The sequence below is a fragment of the Balaenoptera ricei genome, chromosome 4 (assembly GCF_028023285.1).
Source record: "Balaenoptera ricei isolate mBalRic1 chromosome 4, mBalRic1.hap2, whole genome shotgun sequence".
NCBI classification, from domain to species: domain Eukaryota; kingdom Metazoa; phylum Chordata; class Mammalia; order Artiodactyla; family Balaenopteridae; genus Balaenoptera; species Balaenoptera ricei.
Window position 1 is genome coordinate 90676244 of NC_082642.1, and position 21583 is coordinate 90697826.

Genomic DNA, 21583 nt, shown 5'->3' on the forward strand with positions numbered 1-21583 from the left:
GCTTCAGTAGTTGTGGCTCACAGGCTCTAGAGCGCAGGCTCAGTAGTTGTGGCGCACAGGCTTAGTTGCTCCATGGCATGTGGGATCTTCCCAGACCAGGGCTCGAACCTGTGTCCCCTGCGTTGGCAGGCGGATTCTTAACCACTGTGCCACCAGGAAAGTCCCTGTTTTAAGTCTTCAGCATTATCACCTCAGGGCTTGAAACCTTCATCATCTTCCATTGATGGTGTTTAAGACCTAGACCAGGCCTCTTATCCATTGGCTTTGTCTCTGCTATGGAACTTTTGCTTGTCCAGTTACATAGTAGCATTGATTTTTGTCAGACTCTGTCTTCTGGCAACTTTTCCCTTGTACTATGAAAGACTTGACTCTCAAATGCTCACCTAACTGCTTTTAGAGATTCTCCACTAGTGCCTCACTGTGGTTCTAGCAACTGGCATTTTAAACCATTAAGGGAAAAATACTGTATGCTTCAAATCCTTAGTATTTGCATTATATTCTTCACATGATAAATGAACTCTTTCAACCTCTGAGCAAAGAATACTTTCTGACCCTCCCTGTTCAGATCAGGGTTTTTGATATTCTTTCACGTTTCCGAGAGAGAGCTTATTTAGTGGCAGTGAGAAAAATACGACAAAGCACAAAATATATAGTGTTGGTTTTCCGTCCTATTGCAGCTTTGCTTCAGAATTAGTTCCAAAATCTAGCCCTGGGTCATTCATCTTTTTTTTTTTTTTTTTTCTCTTCCTTTATTTCTACATTTAGTCAATCACCAAATTAAATAATGAAGGACCTATGGAGACCACCCAGAGCTTTGAAGGCCTGAGACAGCCCAGGGATGTTGCTTTATTCAATTCACAACTTTGCTGTAATCTGCCAATAGTCTAGAATTGTTTCTAGGACCTGCCTTAGACATAGCTAGGCCTGGGCGAGTGGGGGATATTCTGAATATTTGAGTGGATTGTGTGGGTTAGACTAATGATGGATATCTTAAGGAAGGTGTGAGGAATGATTATTGTAGAAGTGGAGACAGTATGTTTTAAAATGATATGTTAATTTAACATAGATAAATGACTACACAAGACAGGATGGATGCTTGAAAATCTTGGTTGGTGTGAAGGAGTTTTCCTTGTAAATTTGAGAGGAGCCAATATATAAGGGATTAGAATGAAATACACACTTGATGTTTTGCAGGGTCCCCTATATACTTGTCAACACATACATATACACCTGCATGTGTAGATACATATAATGGTAGAGATAATGTGTTAATCTGATTAGGTTCTGTAATTAGAGTCTTTGGGGAAATGTATGGTAGTCTTGTTAAGAGTGATTCAAATGAATTGGTAGAGAATATTTGGAAAGATCATTAAGTTATTGGGGTATGTTTAGGAAATAGATTTTTCAGTGACTTGGTGGCCTCTCTGGAATAGGTTCACAAAATTTGAGGGCAATTTGGAGCAAATGTGTGTGTTAAGTTGGAGAATGTTAGCTTTGAGGGAATGCAGGAACAAACAAAAAATGCAGTATTTGAGAAAGTTATTTATGAATTGATTTGGTAGATGCTGATAAAATGATAGAAGTTACTTGTGGAGAGGTTTTGTATAAAGTGGGAGGTGTAGTGGAAGGGATTTACGAGAAATCTTGTTACTATTAGAAAAGTAAATTTCAAAAGGGTAAAATTGGAAAGACGGTTTAGGGAAGATTATTCTTTTGGGAAAATGTGTCTCATAGGTTGAAAACAGGAAGGCAAGAGAAAACTAAAATGAGTAAACTAAGGTGTAGAAAAGTAAGAGGAAGAGGAAGGATTAAAGAAGAGGTTACTGAAAGAGATTTCTTATTGTAAGGAGTGTTGTGTTGGATACTACTTTTGATAGTGGTTCGGTAAGGAACGGGACTTAAATATCCCACGGTACGTAGGGAGGAATTTTACCAAGGATAATTAAGTGTAATAGTTTTATTTCTTGAGAAACCCGGCAAGTAGGGAGCCCTCCGGTTGGGAGCCCAGGCCCTCCCGGGCGGGATTTTGCCGGCGGTCGGCTCGGCGGCGGGCGGAGCTGCGCGGGTGGTGGGCCCAGAGCCGCCGCAGCTGCCCGCGAACGCGGCCGAGCAGAGCCGAGCCGGGCGGGGCCGGTCCGGTGGGCCGCGGGCCGCGGGGATCCGTGCACCCACGGGCCCTCGGGGGGCGCTCCAGCAAGTGAGCAGGCCCCGCGCGGCGCGATGGGGGCCGGGAGGAGGGGCTTCCCTGAGCGCCGGAGCAAACCTCCGCACGCGGCTCGCACGGCTTCCTTTTGTTGTGTGTACGTGTGTGAGTGTGCGCGCGCGTGCGTGAGTGCGCCTGTGTGCAGGGAGGCGGCGGAGGAGCGCCGAGAAGCTGGGGTTTTTCCTGCCGGGGTGGCTGGCGCGCCCGGGCCACGGCGGGCGGTGGGGCCTTCCAGACACCCGTCTTCCGGGTCGGGGCCCGCGGCGCGGTCGGGGCCCCTTCCCCCAGCGAGATGGCAAACTTTGTGAGTGGCTTCTCGGCGCCTAACAAGTGTCTGGCTGACAGCAGGAGCCGACGAACGTTAATTGACACCCTCCTTTCCGTCCTAACCCTGTTTTTTTCAAATCTTATATTGGACTGTATTGTGTTTACAGTTTTATGGTGTGCGAAAAGGTCAGACGGGTAACTTAGGTCTACTAGACAGTTTTTTTACTTGGTATCAAGAGCAGAAAATGTACGCTTGTATCCGTATATTGGCGCTACTAAAACCTGCGTGTTTAGTGGTAAGAACAGCCCTAAGGCCTTTCCAGAATTAGTCTGTAAGGGCAAACTTTGGCTCTCCAGACTTTGTGAAGCACTGATTACAGTGCCAGGAAAGAGCTACTTGTGTAGCAGACTAAAAACTAGATAGTTAGGAAATGCAAAAGTTAAAGCCCTTCCCAAGAGCTTGAATTAAAAACAGCTTTGTTATACATAATTATGATTTGTGTAGTTTGCATATAGAGTTTTACACAATTGGGCATGGCGTGATTAAAAACAGAGCGTTTCTTATTAATTTTATGAAGGGCAGTTGGTAAAGGCACCACACAGTTTTGAAATTTCAAGTATGTTAAATGTTGCTATAAATAAAATCCTATTCAGATTTTTAGATTTAAGAAATCTAAAAATACGTTTGCAGTTGTCCTTTGGGTGCAGAAGGAAGTCCTGGGTTTCTCAGTGCTTGTTTCTGGGCAGATTTTCAGTATTGTCAGCGTGAAATGGGTGTAGAACCTTAACCTGAGTGAATAATTTGCTTGAGATTACCAGTCTGTTTGCAGCTGGGAATAGACTCTGGGTCTCTTATTCCCAGTCTGGTGACCTATCCAAGAATAGACTAAGGAAACTGGGTATTTGTCTGTTTGGTGGAAAATATGGCTGAGTTGATTTTATAGTGAGTGTTAAAAGAGTCAGAAAGTGAATGTGTGAACGTTGTAGCATTTAGATGTATATAGTTTCTCCACACTGAATGTCTTCGGCTTTTCTTTAAATACATAAAGGACTTGAGGATATTCCTCAGTGTTACTTTTCATGGCATTTTGTAGCACATTTACATTTGATTAAAACAGATGCTTATTGTATTTAACTGTGGGGGGATGTGTTTTTCATGTGGGTATTTTCAGTGTTTGAAGAATACACTGAAAAACAAGTTAGTGGGTAACTTGAGAATGTTTAGCCTCCTCACAAAAGCTAGGGAGAAGAGGAATTATGTTAATTTCATTAATTTCTGATTAAAAAACCTTTGGCCCTCTTTATTGAAAATGGTTACAGAGGTACAGATGGAATACCTGTGAATTTTCTCCTCTGCTTTATATACTGCTGTTTTCATTATTATCACGACTTTAGCTACAATTTGTTTTGTTCATTCCTAGCCTTTCTTATGCCTTTCCTCCTATGTCACAAAAACATTTTCTCTTCTTTGTCCTTCCCATCTCCAAAGAACCCTGGAAATTTTTAATCTAATACAGTGATTCTCCACGCTCGAGGTGGTTTTGGCAATGTCTGGAGACGTATTTGGTTGTCACGCTGGGGGGATTCTATTGGTATCTAGTGTGTAGATGCTAAACATCCTACAATGCGCATGGTAACCCCCACAACAAAGAATCATCCAGTGCAAAGAGTCAGTAGTGTTGATGTTGAGAAGCCCCGATTTAATTGTTGAGAATAATATTCTACCTATGAAAGTTATTTGTAATGTAATTGGCATCTCTATATCACATCGGTTTATAAATCTTTTCTCAGAGTTGTCGTTAGAATGATCATGGGTCATGAAGTATATTTTAGAGCATCAGTACATAGGATTTTGGAGCTGGAAGATTAACAAGTATAACTCTTTCCTGGCGGTCCAGTGGTTAGGACTCCGTGCTTTCACTGCCAGGGGAGCGGGTTCGATCCCTGGTTGGGGAACTAGGATCCCGCAAGCTGTGTGGTGTGGCCAAAAACAAAAACAACAACAACAACGAAACACAAGTATAACTTTTTCAGTATGTAGATAAGGAAACAGAGTTTCAGAGAGATTGTGACTTACCCCGAGGTCCTACAGATAACGTGGAGTTCAGGTTTCGTTATTTCTATTATAATTTAATTTTAATTTACTTAATTAAAATTAATTTTAATTATTACTGAGGGAAATGGTATTTTATCACTTTTGCTTGATAAATTTAAATAAGCTAAAATTTTAAAAATTGCATCATGGGAATCTCAGTATCCACTAAATTATTGTTACTTTTTTCAGATTCGCACATTGTTGAATTCTTCAGCATGGTTTTGTAACCATTATAACCTTTTCAGCATCTGCTTTTTTAAAAAAAAGTTTGAAAAATTAAAAAAGACCACATACAATTTAAAAACAAAACAATTGGAAGTTAATTATGATACCGTAGGCAACATGCAAATGCAAACCCAACTGGAATTGTTAAAGTGTCTTAGGGTGTCTTGAACTTAGACATCTGTTCTGTTTTGTGAGGATCACTATAATGGTCAGTTATTGTGCTGATTGTAAATCTATTCTAGCAGGATCCTTTCGGTTAATTTTAGAAAAAGATATTGGAACTTTCAGGTGAAATGTAATTGGATGAAATATAAATTGGGTATTTAGATTTAAATTGGGTATTTCAAATTAAGTGCTGTATTGTCAGAAAGAAGTATCAGTGGAGTTCTTTTTAAGTTTAAAATTTTTTTCTGTGGTGCTGCTTTTTAAAAATGAGAAAAACAAGTAGGACAAAAGACTATGAGCAAAGATTTCTTCAAAAATTGTTTTATATAAGAAATTTATTTTATAGAAAAAATTTAAAATGCATATTAGCAAAAAGAAGAGTAAAATCGCTAACTGGAAGAAGCTGCTGTTAATATTTTGATATACAGCATCTTATATTTTTGTTAACCTTTTAATATGAAAAATTTAAAAAGATGAAAAATACAATAGTATTAGGAACCTCTATATACCAGTGACCTAGCCTCAACAGTTAGCAATTAACAGACAGTCTTGTTTCATCTGCATCTCTGCCCTCTATTTCCCATCTCACATAATTAAAAAAAAAAAACTTTATTTTGAAATAATTATAGACTCAAAGGAAGTTGCAAAAATAGTAGAGTCCTGTGTATACTTTACCCAGCTTCCCCCCAATGGTGACATCTTCTAAAGCTCGAATAAGACATCAAAATTAGGAAATTGACATTAGTACACTACTGTTATCTGAATTGCCAAACTTAATCAGTTCTCACCATTTTTCAATCCTAATTCATTTGTGTGTTTATAGTTCTGTGTGATTTTCTCCTATATATAAATTCATGTAACTACCACAACAGCGAAGATACAGAACTATTCCATCACCGCAAAGAAAAGCCCTCTTGCTACCGTTTATATTTGCACCCTACCCCAAAATCCCTCCCTGTCCCCTGGTGACATATTTTCCATCTCTATAGTTTTGTCTTTTCAAGAATGGTTTATAATGGTATATTAATACATACTTTGTGTAACCATTCAGCTGTTGAAGGGCTTTTGGTATATTCAGTATTTTGCTATTAATAATAAAGTGGTTATGAACATTCATGTTCAGGATTTTATGTATAGTTCTCTGAGATAAATGCCCAAGAGTGAGCTTCCTGGGTTGAATGGGAGGCCATGTTTAGTTTTATAAGAAACTTCCAAACTGTTTTTCAGTGTGGTGTATCATATTACATTCCCATCAGCAATGTAAGAGATTTTCTGCATCCTTGCCAGCATTTGTTATTATTGCTATTTATTTTAGCCGTTTTGATAGGTGTATAGTGATATCTTACTGTAGTTTTAATTTGCATTCTCTAATGGCTAATGATATTAAATGTCTTTGTGTGTACTTATTTGTTGTCTGTACATGTCTTTTGCTCATTTTTTAATCAGAATGTTTTTTTTTTAACTTTTGAGATTTGAGAGTTCTTCATATATTTTAAATACAAGACCTTTGTCAGATACATGGTTTGCAGACATTTTCTCTCAGCCTGTAGCTATGATAAGCTACATCTTCTTAAGAAGGTCTTTCACAGGGCACATTTTTAAAACATATTTTATTGAAGTATAGTTGATTTAAGTGTTGTGTTAATTTCCGCTGTATAGCAGAGTGACTCAATTATACATACATACATACATATATATATATATGTGTATATATATATGTGTGTATATATATATATATATATATATATATATATATATATATATACACACACACACATATACTTTTTCATATTCTTTTCCATTATGGTTTGTCACAGGTTATTGAATATAGTTCCCTGTGCTAGACAGTAGGACCTTGTTGTTTATCCATCCTATATATACTGGTTTGCATCTGCTAATCACAAACTCCCAGTCCATCCCTTCCCCACTTTTCACTCCCCCTTGGCACAAGTCTGTTTTTTATGTCTGTGGGTCTGTTTCTGTTTAGTAGATATGTTCATTTGTGTTGTATTCAGTATTTTAGATTCCACATATAAGTGATATCATATGATATTTGTCTTTCTCTTTTTGACTTACTTCACTTAGTATGATAATGTCTGGGTCCATCCATGTTGCTGTAAATGGCATTATTTCATTCTTTTTTATGGCTGAGTAGTATTCCATTGTGTATATATACCACATCTTCTTTATCCATTCATCTATCGATGGACATTTAGGTTGCTTCCATGTCTTGGCTATTGTAAATAGTGCTGCTATGAACATAGGGGTGCATGTAATCTTTTCAAATTATAGTTTTTTAATTTATTTATTTTAATTATTTATTTTTGGCTGCATTGGGTCTTTGTTGCTGTGTGTGGGCTTTCTCTAGTTGCAGTGAGCAGGGGCTACTCTTCGTTGTGGTGTGCAGGCTTCTCATTGCGGTGGCTTCTCTTGTTTCAGAGCATGGGCTCTAGGCGTCTGGGCTTCAGGAGTTGTGGCTCGCGGGCTCTGGAGCGTAGGCTCAGTAGTTGTGGCACACAGGCTTAGTTGCTCTGCGGCATGTGGGATCTTCCTGGACCAGGGCTCGAACCCATGTCCCCTGCATTGGCAGGTGGATTCTTAACCACTGCACCACCAGGGAAGCCCCAGATTATAGTTCTGTCTGGGTATATGCCCAGGAGTGGGATTGCTGGATCATATAGCAACTATTTTTAATTTTTTGAGGAAACTTCATACTGTTTTCTATAATGGCTGCACCAATTTACATTCCCACCAACAGTGTAAGAGGGTTCCCTTTTCTCCACACCCTCTCCAGCATTTATTATTTGTAGAGTTTTTAATGATGGCCATTCTGACTAGCGTAAGGTGGTACCTCATTGTAGTTTTGATTTGCTTTTCTCTAATCATGAGTGATGATAAGCATCTTTTCATAGGGCACATGTTTTTTATTTTGATGAAGTTTGGCTTATTTTCTTTTATGGAACATGGGTTTGGTGCCAAGCCCAAGAACCCTTTTCTTTAGGTCTTGAAGGGTCTCTTCTTTTTTATTCTAAAAACTCTATAGTTTTATGTTTACATTCATCATCCATTTTGAAATAATTTTGTATGTGGTTGTGAGGTTTAGGTCTAGACTCTTTTCTTGGCATATGGATGTCCAATTGTTCCAGCACTGTTTGTTGAAAAGGCTATCTTTCCTCCATTGAATTATTTTTGCCCCTTTGTCAATTAAGAATTCATTTCATAGACTAGTTCATTTATTCTATAACCAGTTCATAGTTATAGAATTATTTAGATTATTGGTTTCATTTTGGTTTAGTTTTAGTAATGTGATTTTGATAAATTGGTCCATTTCTTCTAAATGTCCAATTTAAAAGTGTAAAATTTGTTGTAGTATTCCCTTATTATCTTTTTAAGTGCTGTACGATCTTAGTGATATCCCTATTTCAATCTTGATATTGTTGATTTGTGTCTTCTCTCTTTTTATTTTTATTTGTCATGTTAGAGGCTTTTAAAATTTTTGCTTCATTGATTTTCTCTATTTTCCTATTTTTAATTTCATTGATTTCTGCTCTTCATTGTTTCTGTTCTACTGCTTGCTTTGGGTTTATATTTTGCTTTTTTTTTTTTCTTAAAGTTTCTTGTGGTAAGTAATTAGGTTATTGATTTGAGATCTTTCCTCTTTTCTTTTTTTAAAGATTTTTGTTTATTTTCTTTGTTTTTTTTTGGCTGCATCGGGTCTTAGTTGTGGCACACGGGGTCTTTGTTGAGGTGTGTGGGATCTTTCATTGCAGCGCGGGTTCTCTCAAGTTGTGGCGTGTGGGTTTTCTCTCTCTAGTTGTGGTGCACGGGCTCCAGGGCACGTGCACCCTGTAGTTGTGACGTGCAGGCTCCAGGGCGCGTGGACTCTGTAGTTTGTGGCACACGGGCTCAGTAGTTGTGGTGAGCAGGTTTTAGTTGCCCTGTGGCATATGGGATCTTAGTTCCCCAACCAGAGATCGAACCCACGTCCCCTGAATTGGAAGGCAGATTCTTTACCACTGGACCACCAGGGAAGTCCCTCCTCTTTTCTAATGTAAGCATTTAGTGCTATAAATTTCCTTCTAACTACTGGTTTAGCTGCATCCCACATATTTTGACATGCTGTGTTTTTATTTTCATTCATTTTTATGTATATATTTAAATTTTTTCTTTGAGATTTCCTCTTTGACCCATGGACTTTTAAAAAGTGTTCTTTATTGTTTTGTGTTCAGAAGTTTTCCTGTTGTCTTTGTTACTGATTTCTAGTTTGAGTCCATTATTGTCAGATAATGTACCTCTTGTATTATTTCAGTTGTTTTAGATTTGTTGAGGCTTGTTTTATGGCCCAGGATATGATCTGTCTTCATGAATGTTCCATGGGTGCTTGAAAAGAAATATGTATTCTGCTGTCGTTGGGTGGAGTATTCTATGTATATCAAGCTGACCTTATTGGTTGGTTGTGTTATTAATATAGCTTCTCTGCTGGAAAAAAAAGAGTTTTCATAGCTTTTCCATTCTTTTACTTTCAATGTATGTTACTGAATTTCTTGTTAGCAGCATATAGTGGGGCATTTCAAAAATCTACTCCGCCAGTCTTTCTTGATTCGTCTGTTTAGACCATCTGCATTTAAGGTAATTATCGATAAATATTAGCACTTAAATCGCCATTTTATTATTTGTTTTTTGTTTTATTTTCTCTGGTTTTCATTTTTTTGTTTCTCTTCTCTTGCCTTCCTGCAGATTACTAGAACATTTTTTAGGATTCTTTCATAATTTGTAAAAGATTTATTTATAATGTTTTTGAGTCTGTCTTGGTATAGTTTTCATAGTGGTTGTTGTAGTTGTTACCTAATGTATATATGACTCATAACAGTCTCCTGGTATCAGTGTTTTACTACTTCAACTGAAGTGTGAAAACTTTACTTCTCTTTTACCTTTTTACTTACTTGACTTTTAAATATAATTGTTTTAAGTATCAGTAGTAGTATAATTTTTGTTTCTGTCAGTTAAGTATGATCTAGAAAACTAATGATGGAAAAGATATCCTGTTGTGTATACTTGTATTTCTATTCTTTTTCTTTCTTTTTTAAAAAATTTGTTTATGTTTAACATTATTTATTTATTTATTTTTGGCTGCATTGAGCTTCATTGCTGTGCGCGGGCTTTCTCTAGTTGCGGCGAGCGGGGCTACTCTTTTTTGCAGTGGCGGGCTTCTCTCTGTGCTGCGGAGCACAGGCTCTAGGCACACAGGCTCAGTAGTTGTGGTGCATGGGCTTAGTTGCTCTGTGGCATGTGGGATCTTCCTGGACCAGGGCTTGAACCTGTGTCCCCTGCATTAGCGTGCAAACTCTCAACCACTGCACCACTAGGGAAGCCCCTCTATTCTTTTTCTTGTTTGGAAAATTTTCTTCAGCCAGTCTTTATGGGTAGGGTTGCTAGTGACATGGTCTTTTAGTTTTTCTTCTTTTGAGAATGCTTTAAAAAATTTCTCCTTTGTTCCTTTCTGTGGTCTGAATGAATTCTCCTAAAATGTAAATGTTGAAATCCTAATACCCAATATGATGGTATTGGGAGTTGCGTCCTTTGGGAGGTTGTTAGTTCATGGGGGAGAGCCCTCATGAATGGGATTAGTGCTGTCACAAAAGAGGGAGCTCTTTTGCCCCTTTTCTGCCATGTAAGAATACAGACAGAAGTCTGCAGTCTGGAAGAGGCCCTTCACCTGACCATGTTGGCATCCTGATCTTGGACTTCCAGCCCCCAGAAATGTGAGAAGTAAATTTCTATTGTTTATAAGCCATCCATTTTGTGGTGTTTTGTTATGGCAGCCTGAATAGATTAAGACATTCCTGAAGAGTAGTTTCAACTGGGTATAGAATTCTTGGTTGGCAGTTCTTTTTTTATTTTTCTAGCATTCAAAAAATATTCTGCCACTTTTTTTGGCCTCTTTGATTGAGATGAGAAATCTGGTGTCATTTCAGTTCTTCCGTTATAGGTAATATGTTATTTTTGTCTGGCTGCCTTCAAAGTTTTTTCTTTGTTTTTAATTTTTGAATATTTAATTATGATGTGTCCTGGTGTAAATTTCTTTGGGTTTATCCTGTTTTGGGTTTGCTCACTTTTTTGGATCTGTAAGTTTGTATTTGTCACATATGAGAAGGTTTTTGCCGTCTTTTCTTTAAATACTGTTTCAGCCCCTCTCTGTTTCTCCTGTTTCTGGGACTCCAGTGATAAGAATGTTGGATCTTTTGTTATTGGCCCACAGGTTGCTAAGACTCTATTAGTTTTTTTTTCAGTCTTTTTTCTATCTGTTTTTCAGATTGGGTTAATTCTGTTTTTCTGTCTCAAATTCAGTGATTCTCTTCCCTGTTATCTCCATGGTTGTATTGAGCCTATCTAGCAAGTTTTAAAGTTTCATGTTATAGTACTTTTTAGTTCTGTAATTTTTAGTTCTGTAATTTTCTTTTGCTTCTTTTTTATAACTTCTGTTTCTTTGCTGAGATTTTCCATTCTTTTCACGTGTTTCAGGAGAACTTATAATTAATTGCTGAGACATTTTATTATGGTGCTTTAAAATCCTTTTCAAATAATTCCAACATCTGACTCATCTCTGTATTGGCCTTGGTTGATTATCCTTTCTCACTCATGTTGGGATTTTTCTTGTGTCATTTTCTGTGTTATATATTATGTTAGGAGGCTCTGGTCCCTATTTACAGTTTTTATTTTAGCATGCGGTCACCCTGTTTAGGTTTAGTGTACAGGTCTTGGCCCACTTTTATGACTTTGGTTCTAATGGCAGTTTAATTTTCAGAGCCTTTGTGGTTGGCTTGGTTTATCTGATGCTGTTGGGGCTCCCACTGGTCCTTGCTGATGCTGCCTGAGAGAATAGAAGACATTACCTCCTATCAGGCTTTTGGGTGTCTCTAGATGGGAGAGGATTGTGGTGGGATCCTCCTCCTGGTACCCACCTCAAACCTCCAGTTCTTCACTGTCCCCATGTCTCTGGGTGAGAGGGAGAGTCTTGGCGCAAACTGAGATGCTTGAACTGGCTGGGTCCCTGAGTTCTGCCCACTTGCCTCAGTATTTCTAGGTGGAAAACAGGAGTTTCAGGTCATGTGGGGATGGAAGAGTTGCTTCCCCTTTCTGGTCTTTGTTGTTGACTGGGCTTCCAGTTGATATCCCTTGCTTGATATTGTAGAGGGACTCCTGTTTAGTTTGGGGGAGGAGTGTGGCTGTCTGGTCTACCTTCTGTTGCTGAATTGGTGGTCAGGAAATGCCAGTCTGGGTTGCCTTCTTCTGTTGGGTCTGGGGACATAAAACACTCTGCTGCTTTTCTGTTTCTGTAGTCTTGGAGTCCCAAACTGGTTAGCTGCCTGCTTACCAGTTTTCATAGTTTTCTTTCACTTGTCTCTGGTGTTATTCCCCTGGTTTAACATGGTGTTTAGTGAGGAGGGGCAGGGAAAAAGAGAGCTATGCCATCTTACCTAGACTGGAAGTTCAGATTCCTTAATTTTTGTGAACCTGCATCATCTCCACCCAGCGAGTTATTTCAGCTTTGAAAATAATGGTTTATGGCCATGTGCTTTGTGAACTTCTAAGCACAATGTTGCTTCAATTATAAACCACAGTACTGGACCCCTAGGAAGGTTTTGGAAGGTCAGTCATAACCAGTTCAAGAGGGTGCCAGGGAATAGATGCATGCAATTTACTAGGCATCTATCACATAAACTGAATTTTGTAGTATAGTTAATTAAAATGAAATTGTGAATTCTGGTATTTTCTTCAAAGATGTGTTTATTTTATGGATTATTTGTATTTAAGGTATTTAATAATTCCAGTAATATATAATAGTATTTTAATATTAGTAAATATTTTTCAAAACAAATTTGGAAAATCTTGTATTATGCAGCCAGTTTAATCTGTTTCTAATTCATAGGTTGAAAAGGAAAGATAAAATGTCCTGCTTTTTACATTCCCTAGTTTTCTAATTGAGAGTAAATTGGACCCAAATAAGAAAATGTCTATTCTACATTAGTAGAAGCTAGTGCTTCTAAATGATGAGTTAACTTGTTAAATCAACTACTACTGTTTATTTGGCTGCCCCGTGCGGCATGCAGGATCTTAGTTCCCTGACCAGGGATCGAACTGTGCCCCCCTGCAGTGGAAGTACAGAGTCTTAACCACTGGACTGCCAGGGAAGTCCCAACTACTACTATTTTTAAAAAATCTCACATATTACATGAATTGTTCAAACTAATATAGTTACTGCAGTGGAAACACAGAGTTTTAACCACTGGACTGCCAGGGAAGTCCCAACTACTACTATTTTTAAAAAATCTCACATATTACATGAATTGTTCAAACTAATATAGTTACTGCAGTTACAGAGAAATCACTGGGCTTCTTTGCAGCCACTTCTTGAGGTACTCTCAGATTGACTCTGATGGCAAATCTTAGATTTCTAATCAGATTAAAAATCATTTCTTTTATGTGTGGACACACCTCTACATTGTGTCTAGTGCCTTATGTAATTCTGGGCATGTGTTTTAGAGGAGATAAGAGTGACTGACTCTAGTATTGAATAAGGTAAAATTGTCAGAAAATGAGCTTTTTAATGGACCATTTACATGTTTTTAAATGAGAGTATTTAATTATATTTCATATTAGAAGTAATAATTCCAGTTCCCTCTTGTTATTTTTGGTTTTTAATAATATTTTAACATGTTTTTATTCATGAAGAATTGACACTTAAAAATAAAATTTAAATAGTTAAACTTTAATTTTCAAATAGGTATTCCTATAATCTTTTCTAGGGTTTCCTTAGTTATTATTACAGTAGGATAATTTTTGTGTTATGAAAATCAGATGAATTTAATTTTTTGTATATTTACATGGTAACTATTACTGTAGATAGCATTTTAATTTCAAAGTTTATGTTCATTGATCTTATCCTTACTTCAAAGATGTTTATTTATTTTTGACTCTCAGAATATTGTTAAGAGTAACATTAAATATATCAATATTTTAACTCGGGAATGACCTTTCCTGTTGTGCTATGTTAAAGTAGACATTTATTTGGAGGCAGAGGATCTGGTTGAAGTCTTTGCCATGACAGGTGTTGTGTAACCATGGGTACTTAACCTCTTGAACCTTAGTTTCATCATCTATAGAATGGAGGCAAACAATAATACCTGCCTAGGTAATTGTGTGTGTAGGGGGTGTCCCGTGAAATATGACACTTGAAAGCACTTTTTAAACTGTGAAGTACTTTAATCAGAGCATGCTTGTAACGTTTTTGAGGAGATCATTTGAAAACTGACCTGAGTGATCTTGATCATCATAGTGCAAAATATTTTATGATTATTTACAAAATTGGTATGTATTCAAGTAAAAATTCATGTAAAAATAAAGCAGCTTTTCCTTGAGTTTAGTGGTTTACTATTCTTAAAAACTAATTTCTATTGGTGAATTTGGGGAAGGATTACATAGTTGCTTGATAGTTTATCATCCCCTCTGTGATAAGGTTAGCTTTTGGAAAGTGTCTTTCCTCAACAGGTGACTTGGATTTAAAGGTTAGGTTTGTCTCTTTAGTGGTTTATAGTCTAAGGATTTTCTAAAAATGCTTATACTGTTGTGTTTTCTAACGTGGATAGAGAGTTGGTTTCTTATTTGACAAATGTTTACTGGTTAGGTGATTTAAAAAGGTCAAGGGCAGGTGAACGTTTTCAGTTGGTGCCTTTATTTTACTCACTTCGGCCAACTTTTTTTTTTTTTTTTTTAAATGGTGAAGGTTTTTTTTTTTATTTTTAAAATTTATTTTATCTATTTATTTATCTTTGGCTGCGTTGGGTCTTCGCTGCTGCACGCGGGCTTTCTCTAGTTATGGTGAGTGGGGGCCACTCTTCAGTGCGGCCCACAGGCCCCCGATTGTGGTGTCCTCCCTTGCCACAGAGCATGGGCTGTAGGTGTGCAGGCTTCAGTAGTTGTGGCATGTGGGCCCAGCAGCCGTGGCTCGCGGCTCCAGAGCGCAGGCTCAGCAGCTGTGGTGCACAGGCTCAGTCGCTCTGCGGCATGTGGGATCCCCCCGGACCAGAGATTGAACCCGTGTCCCCTGCACCGCCAGGCAGACTCCCAACCACTGTGCCACCAGGGAAGCCCACGGCCAACTGTTTTTTAAGAATTTATTTGATTACCCCTTTGTAGGACTTTCTTTCTTAATCAAGTGGGTTAACTACATTGATTGTGAAATTTATAAGATTTTGGCTTAATTTTTGGTGAAGGTAGAAATGGAAAATTGTTCTAGAAAGACCTGGTTAGGGCAGTTTCTGGGGTGGGTGGTTTGAATTTTTGGAGCTTTCATTCCTCCTTAGGATGGATCTGGTCATGAATAGTACACTCTGAGTTCTAACAACTTTAATTGTCAAAGCAGGTAGTGTAAATTAAAAGAACACATATGTCTACTTTGTTACTGTGTAGAAATTCTAACCATATTCATAGAAATCTCTTGCCTGGAACAAACTTTTTTCCTTTACCTTTTTTTTTTAAAAAAAAACATTGTTCAGAAAGCATTATTAAATCACAAAAGTAAAACTAATGTAAAAGTAGAATTTAACTAATTACTTTCAAATATGATCTAGTTAAAAGATGCTAAAGGACTTGAAGCATTTTTCCTCTCAGATTCTTAAAGCCATGGTGGTAGTGATGAGGAGGAGGAGGTGATAGCACAGTAGATTGTGGAGTGCCTGCTAACCATTATAAAGACTTTGGTTCTGTCACTTACTAATTTTATAACCTTTGGTGAGTTACTTAACCCTTCAGTTTTTTCTTCTGTGAAATGTGAATAATATTAGCACCAACCTCATAGGTTTGTTTTTTGTATTAAGTTAGTTAATATCTGCAAAGACCTAGGAACACTACTGAGCAAAGTCCAAAGCATATGGTATTCATTTTATTCTTAAATGTGGAGCCAACATTAAAAGGTCACTTCTTCCTTTTCTTTTGGAAAGGTAACAGAGGGAGAATTAATTGATCCCTGCTTTGATTTTCCTATGATAAATTGCTTAAACTTCAGTTATAGCGCTTAACACATTATATTATCATCACTAACATTATTTCTTGTATGTTTACCATCCTTGCTAGATTATGAACTCCTTTGGGCAGAGACCATGATATTTTATGCATGTCTTAGGAATCTTAGATAGTGTTGCATATACATATCAGTTGATCAAAAATGTTGATTCAGTTAATGACAAAAATGTTGGCCTGAATAATGAATCAGACCACCTGCTGGTAAATACATTGAAATCCTGCCAGTCTGTCAGAACTAAATAATGGACGGGTAGTAGCTAACAGTCCCTGAAAAATATATCATTTATTTTCTTCCTTAATCTGTATTTTGTCTTAATTTGATTATACCTGCACAAGTGATTATTATTATTTTTTTTAAAATAAATTTATTTATTTTATTTATTTATTTTTGGCTGGTTGGGTCTTCGTTGCTGTGCGTGAGCTTTCTCTAGTTGGGGTGAGCGGGCTTCTCATTGCGGTTGCTTCTCATTGCAGAGCATGGGCTTCAGTAGTTGTGGCTCGCGGGCTCTAGAGCGCAGGCTCAGTGGTTGTGGCGCATGGGCTTAGTTTCTCCGCGGCATGTGGGATCTTCCCAGACCAGGGCTCGAACCTGTGTCCCCTGCATTGGCAGGCGGATTCTTAACCACTGTGCCACCAGGGAAGCCCCTGCACAAGTGATTATAATCAGGGAATAATTAGCCAGCAAAATCTTAAAATAGAGGAATTGCTAAGCAGGAATATTCAGTCACTTCTAAAGTAGGGGAAGTGGGGCAGGGAAAGAGGAAGATCTTAGCTGATCATTGGGTGGTTGCCCAAGTAACTTTATATCTTTCTTTTTGTACTTACAGGGTCGTAGTTTCCAGCCTGGTAGATTCTTTTCTTTTCCCCATTTTTGGTGGAGAGGGGTGGTAGAGGAGAAGGAGGGATAGAGACTTGGAAGGATAAGTGAAATTGGTAGATGATGCTAAATGAATTAGGTTTCCAGAGACAGAGACTATGTGGCAGGTGAGTTAGGGGGAATTCTGGGTTTCCATGATAGAGGAAAGGTTGTGATGGGAAAGACATTACAAAATTTCTGTTTATAGATTCGGACTTTCAGGTTATATTATTTTGTACATTTGAGGGATGTGTGTATGTGGGAGTGAGGCATGCTGCTTTTTCCTTCTTGCTTCACTATTTTATTTTTGTTTCCTCCCTCTTTTAACATACCTAGTTATAGTCTTTGATGTGTGACAGCGTTAATTTAGAGCTTTCAATAAAAAGTGATGCAAGGTGAGTAGGCTTTCTGTGAAAATGTTTTCAACAGAATATTAACATCTCAAAAACGTTTGTCCAGCTGTATATGTTACCATTATTATGTGATGACATAAGTAATAATGTTTTGATTATGGACTAGATAAATCCAGTCAACTTTAAAAGACTCATAATGTAATACCAAAGTCGCTAATGTCTAAAGACATTTTTATTTCCCATATATAGACTTTACCATGTCGTTTCTGTTCAACTTTATTCCTGTGAACTGTGTTGGAAATTCTAAAAGTTGAATACAGTAAAGAACGTAGAATGGTGATAGCAGTGTAGTGCAGATACAGTTTTATTTTACTTTACCTGTTTTTAATAGTGTCTACCACAATAATATAGTTTTATGGCTTTTATTATCTTTTTGATACTAACACTATAGAAAATATATATTTAAAAGTAGTTTTAAGTAACGGAGAGGAATGGCATATATGCTCTTTTGAATGCTTGGGAACAAAACTTTGAGGCAGGCAATTAAGAGCTTAGTAGAAATAAATTATTTTAAATAGATTTTTTGTTCGTAACTAGTTTAGCAACAAAGCTACTGACTGGCTAAGGACTAGAAAATGCTGAATTATCAGAAAAGCTGTAATGTTTGTAATCCCTTGATAAAATTGTGTAAACACAGGTTAGAATTAATATACTTGGTTATTTTCTGAAGATTTAGAGTTTCTTTAATTGTCCTGCTTTTATATTTATAGCTTATTTATTTGCAGGGTATTTATTGAGTCCTAAAAATGTGTTTAGGCTATTATATAAAATGCTTTTTTATTTCTGAATAAAAGTTATATTTGGCCTATTCTTTGTTTCTAATAAAATTTCAGCTTTCAGTCCTCATTATCTCCATTTCATATACCAGGAAAACATATCCCAGTTGCAGGAAGAAAATTATATATGTCCAATATCAATGCAATACCAACATGGAGTGTTAATTTTCTGTATTAGTCTCTGTTGAAAGATTGATTATAGACATTAAAAAAATATTTATGGACCATTTTAACATTATTAAATATCTTTGCCTTGAAAATTTTAAATACTTAACATTTTTGTATTTTCAAAAACTATATTCTTAAAATAATTAGACTTTGAGCTCAGGGAACTGTTACTCTGGGATTTTAACAGGAACTAGTACTATTTGAGTAATTGAGAACATCAACATATGATTTTAGTGAAATACATTTTGTGCCTTCCTTCCTATTTTAAGTTGTTTATGATAATTCTAGTTTATTACCCTGATTTTAAAGAAATCCTAATCCTCAGCTAGAAGTTAAATTTGGAAAAGTCCAGTTAGTGTCTGGGTCATTTCTTTTCTTCATGATATCATTCAGCACTGATGGGTCATTACAGTTGAACTAAGTGTTCTAAGTGAAGTAATTTTATTTAATCCAAGAGTATCTACCGTGGAAAGAATTTTGTCAGATTTAGCACATTTTGATATACCTATTTTACCTGACTTTAAGAATATGTCTAATCCTGATTTTTGGGGGGGCATAACCTGTATTTTTGTACTTTTATAGGCTAGAGGGAGGAATCAACAGCTTGGAAATTCGGCCAAGTGATCTGGCGGGATGGGCATTTGCCTGACCTATTTTGTAGAGGTAATCCAGCGCTGTTTTACTCAACCTCTAATTTTTACCTGTGATAGATGCCCATATACTTGAACATGAACACACCTATCACAGCTGTTGGGTAGTACTCTGCATTTACTGGACATTCCCTTTTTCTTTTATACTTGCTTATATATAGCGTGAATATTACATATACATAGCATGATATCACTATATACAGATATGAACATCTATACATTGGAAAGAATTAATGTTATTAGTTCTGTATGAAGACCGTTATCTTTTCTCACTTAACAAGATTACTTGCATTTCTCTTTTTTAGGCCCAGGTTCCCTTATTTTAGGAAGAACCATGATCCTCTCCTGTCTTGTTGGGCTATGTTGGTACATATATTAGACCTGTGCTTTTATCTTTCAAACAAAGTGAAAGAAAATTAAATATTTCACAGTTTTCAGGGTATTTACACATTTGTCAATGGCACATATTCTCATGTCATTATTAATGATCATAAAAATTCAAAGATTCTCATAAATTTTATTTGTTTTGAGAACTCTTTTAAAGCGAAGGTGTGAAATTATTAGCAGTTTTAGTGGCCATATTTTAAGATTTTGTTAAACACTTCTCACTTCTTACCCAGGTTTATTATAAGAGGAATATACACTTATGCAGTAGAGACTCTTATAATGTAAACAATTTTTAAAAGTCTTTTCTTATTCCCATTTACTGTTAACATTTGTGTGTGTGTGTGTGTGTATCATTACAGACATTTTCCATTATATATGCAGAAATTTATATGTATACCTATATTTACATAATTTTTATAAAAATGAGATCACACCATGCATGTTGTTTATTAGCAGCATGTCTTTTTTGTTGTTAGCTTCTGTATCTTTGCATATCATTCCTTCTTATTTCATTCTGTGTAGTATTCCTATATTTGGATGTACCATAATTATTTTAACTAGACTCCTATTTATGGATATTTAGGTTAAGTTTTTTTGCAGTAATAAATGGGAATATAGTGAATATTCTTGGATATATCTTTGCACATATTATTTAAAAATATATTTGTAGTATAAATTCCTAAAGGAAAAATTGTTGGGTCAAGAAGTGTGTACATTTAATAATTTGGTGGCTGAATTGCCCAACTAAAAAGATTACCCCAACATCAGTAGTCTGGGAAAATGGGAATCTGTTTTATCTCTTTGATAATACTAGCTACTGTCAAACTTTTAGTATTTGTCAGTTTTTTGTTGTTTAGTATTGCTTTTCAAAATTTCATTGTGAGTTTCAGCATTTTTTTCCCCATTATTATTGGCTATATATATATTTTCAGTTATCTGTTTGGTCATGCATTAGGCAGATGGTTTTTACTCAGGTTTTGCTTATCTTTTGATTTTGTTTTTGCCTTGTTGAAGTTTTAATTTTGTATGATTGAATTTAGTGATCTTTTTCTTCAGGGCTGGGGTGGGGGTGGGGTTTCCCGTGTAAGGTTTAAAAGGTCTCCCCCACTGATTGTAGGACTCGTTTTTCCCTCCACATTATAACATCTCTGAATGACGTGAATTGTTGGCTTGTCATGGTTTGGCATTGTTTTTTTCTAAGTGACAAAATTAGTTGTGTTTCTTATGATTGGTAGTTTTAGCTTGGTAGTTTTAGATTCAGTGAACTTGAAAAGTTATATGGGTTTTGTATTACTTTTTACGGTTTAAATTGTTTAAAATCTTGATTTATATTGAATATATTTGGTATAAGCAATAAATGTAGAGATCAGCTTTACTTTTTTCCAGATGGCTTACCATTTGTCCTCATTCCCGTTATTGAATGATGCATTTCTTTTCTACATATTTGAAATGCCACATTTATCATATACTGAATTTCCATGGTTTTTTTTTTTTGGATGGGTGGGGTCCTGTTCCTGAAATCAGTTCAGTTCATCTGCCTGCTTGTTTTTTGTACTGAGAATTCAGTAAAGGAACTGCTTATGAAATCAATTATACATAAATGATTTTTTAATACAAATAGTAAAAGTAGGGCTAATAAAGGAAGAAGAGGTATACATTCACAGTAACAACTAAAAAGATAAAATACCTGGGAGAAATCTACTTGAAAAAAATTTTAAAACTCTACTGAGGGATAAGACAGAAAATTTGAATCAATTCAGATTTTTTTTTTAAACATTTTTTATTTCTTTAATGTTGTATCTATTTTATTTATTTATTTTTGGCTGCATTGGGTCTTTGTTGCTGCGCACAGGCATTCTCTAGTTGCGGCGAGTGGGGGCTACTCTTCTTTGTGGTGCGCGGGCTTCTCATTGTGGTGGCTTCTCTTGTTGTGGAACACGGGCTCTAGGTGCACGGGCTTCAGTAGTTGTGGCTCGCGGGCTCTAGAGTGCAAGCTCAGTAGTTGTGGCACACAGGCTTAGTTGCTCCGTGGCACGTGGGATCTTCCGGACCAGAGCTCGAACCCCTGTCCCTTGCATTGACAGGTGGATTCTTAACCACTGTGCCACTAGGGAAGCCCTCAGCTCAAATTTTTAATAGGAAGATGTGATATAAAGCTGTCATTTCACTATAGAAATATAATTGATTTTTCTTTATTTATCTAATATCTTGTGCCCTTGCTGAACTTGTTTATCAGTTCTCAGTGGCGGTGGCCTTGCTGAACTTGTTTATTCGTTCTTGTAGCTCTTTTGTGGAT

At 36.7% G+C, this 21583-nt stretch overlaps 1 protein-coding gene across 8 annotated transcripts in view; it reads left to right on the forward strand.

Annotated features, from left to right (window-relative positions):
- ZNF148 (zinc finger protein 148) overlaps positions 1 to 21583 on the forward strand; it is a 126596-nt gene that overhangs the window by 12851 nt on the left and 92162 nt on the right. For 5 of the 8 annotated variants that reach the window (XM_059920922.1, XM_059920930.1, XM_059920928.1 and 2 more), the window contains exon 2: positions 18833 to 18913. The exons of 1 other annotated variant lie outside the window; for it this stretch is intronic. The gene's annotated coding sequence lies outside the window, so the exon portion shown is untranslated. Of the gene's footprint in view, positions 1 to 2400; positions 2508 to 17249; positions 17289 to 18832; positions 18914 to 21583 lie in introns of those variants that run through there. 2 more of the 8 variants (XM_059920924.1, XM_059920925.1) reach the window with 2 other exon arrangements.